The sequence below is a fragment of the Zingiber officinale genome, chromosome 9B (genome assembly GCF_018446385.1).
Source record: "Zingiber officinale cultivar Zhangliang chromosome 9B, Zo_v1.1, whole genome shotgun sequence".
Classification (NCBI taxonomy): Eukaryota; Viridiplantae; Streptophyta; class Magnoliopsida; order Zingiberales; family Zingiberaceae; genus Zingiber; species Zingiber officinale.
The window spans coordinates 11,377,498-11,380,203 of record NC_056003.1 but is presented as its reverse complement, the minus strand read 5'-3'; the positions used below and the strand labels follow the sequence as shown (position 1 = coordinate 11,380,203).

Genomic DNA, 2,706 nt, shown 5'->3' with positions numbered 1-2,706 from the left:
ATCGGATTATTTACCATTAGAAGCGGTTAGAAACCGCTTGTAAATATATTTTATAGAAGCAATTTTAAAATGATCCTATATCATTAGGAGCGGTTTAAAACCCCTTCTAATATCGAATTTGAACCAATTAAAAAATAATTCTATATCATATTTTACCTGTACATTTATTAAATTTCCAAAACCAAATACAATACCAAATTAAATCAATTCACGATATTCACATTTCAATTCACAAAACTAATTTATATTTATAACATATTGCATTACCAAAACAAAATATAATATTCATATTACATTTCAAAATATTAATATATCTCATTTACATTTTTCTCCACAATGTAGCACAAAATCTTCTTCAATTTCTAAAATATATACAATTTTTAATAACAAGTCTTCTCCAACCTTCAATAACATATTCAATACATATAGCTAAAAGAGAGAAGTAATGACATCAAGAGGATCCAACGAAAGGAGGAAATCATTATGTGTCTTCCAAGAGGCGATTTGGCCAATGCAAATATAGATACATTATATCCATCCAAAGCTGACTGTACAAATAGTTGAACATCGCAAAAGAATTCCCTTGGAAATGTGCATATAACAAGTTAGTGATGAGAAGTCAGAAAAATGTTGTTCACATACATAGTAAAACAAGATGAACAGAAAATCAAAATTCGTTAAAAATTGTCCTTTAAAGCTTTATATTTAACATCTGAAAAGAAAAAATAAGTGAAACCATAGCTCATACAATCAATTGTTCATGTATGTTTAAAAATGTTAACAATTAGAAGAATTTGGAACCTGATAAATGTCTAGAATAATAAAAATGTTTTACCTTGTCCAACATGAAGGCCATATATATACTCGATCAAATTCATAATCCTTTTTAGGATTGACAAGAGAATCATCATTGGTGTTTACTTAAACTGTGAATTCATCTAGAAGTTCAATTATAGAAAGACCTTCATCTTCAAAAGGTGGCCTTATACGACAATATACTTTTAACATTACCTGAAATGACAAAAACCTTAAAACATAAGAGGATTGTAACAAAGAAGTTATTTAGAAAGAAATATATAACACAACTAATGATACCATAATCCAACGTACATATCTTAATAATAAATAAAATAGATAACAAAAATATAATATCCAAAAAAGAAAGGACATAACAATATATTACCATAATAAAAGATGATGTGTTTAAAATACTTCTTCTATACTTTATTTATTATATTGAGACAAAAATAATAAGTTGACAGATATAAATATAATAACATTGATTAAACAAGATATAAATAACTCAAAGGTAGAGAAATGATAGCTCATTTCCAAAAATATAAGTGAAACGTCACAGAAGAACTTCAACTAACCACCTATTCTACATTAACTAAGTCTTACTGTATAAATTTTTTTTTATAGTTGTAACTATCAGACTTGAGGATTCACTTTAACTGTTAACTATTTGGGAAAATGTAAGTAATAAAATCTAACCTAACTAAATCACACCTGTAAGAGAATTAAAAGAAGCATGAAGTAAAACATTAATGAAACCTAGACTAATCTAAACTAAGTGCATCCGAAAAAAGAATAACCTACAATGGCATTTAAATGAAATAAAATCTCACAAGGATTAAAAACACTATAGGAAATAAATGCATCAACTAAAACTAACCATTGGAAGAAACATATTACCAAATAACTTGAAAGCATGATTCAAATTAAACTAAGTGCACGCATCTAAAGCATGGGAAATTAAGCAAGCAAGGAGCCATAGAGCAATTAACAAAACTTAATCTATCTAACCTAATGGCATCTAAATGAATAATAAACATTAATAACATCCAATTAAACTAAAACATTGCTGAAATGAAATGAAATGAATTGAAGTGCATTGACACAAATAAAAGTAGCAAGAATGTATGAGGCAATTCATCGAACAGATAGTGAGCATCAAGTAATTCAATCCTAATGCATGCAATCTTAAACAAGGGAGGATAACTTCGTTACAAGTCAACAACCAACTAGACACACAACACAAAAGAAATCAAATAACGCATTACAAATGTGTTGCTGCCCGAAACGTTGAATGGATTATTTGTGGTCGGATTTGATGAAGCCAGAGTTATGGGATCGTCGGAAGGAGGAAGTGCTACCCGGATGAAGTAAAGGACTTCTTCTCTTCTAACTTGAAGAGAAGAAGGGGAAGCTTTCGATGAAGGGTTGTGGATGGCGGAGTGGCTGCCCTCTCCTCTTCTAACCCGAAAAAGAGAGGGGCGAAGGTTATCGGATGATGGTGAAGAAGGACCCTCCTCTTCTTACCCAAAGAGGAGTTACGACGAAGGGAATGGGGCTGTCGGAGTGCGAAAGGGGCTGCCCTCTCCTCTTCTAACTCGAAGAGGAGAGTTGGCCAAAGGATGGTAGTGTTGTTGGCGTCGGGTGAACTTGGTCCGTCAGTTGCTTGAGTGAGAAGATGATGGGAATAGAGGACATGGAGAGGTAATGGAGATGGCCGGCCGGCAGTGAGGAGATGGAATGGAGCCGTCGGCCGTTGGTGAGGGAGAAGCAGGATGGCGGCGTCGTGTCTTCGTGTGCGTGAGAAAAAGTGGTGTGGGCTAAGAGAGTTGTCGTTGGAAGTAATACCTCCACCTGATCACCTGTCGTTGGAAGTTTGGATTTGATGAACGGTATTAGACCTGATTACGG

The 2,706-nt window shown here is 33.2% G+C and overlaps 1 long non-coding RNA gene across 1 annotated transcript; it reads right to left on the bottom strand.

The window, feature by feature from the left end:
• Window positions 1-265: 265 nt before the first annotated feature.
• On the bottom strand, window positions 266-2,706 carry LOC122022559. Its single transcript, XR_006123015.1, has 3 exons — window positions 2,064-2,706; window positions 836-1,011; window positions 266-582 (listed from the first exon to the last, which is right to left on the bottom strand). It is a non-coding gene; the product is annotated as an uncharacterized LOC122022559 (long non-coding RNA).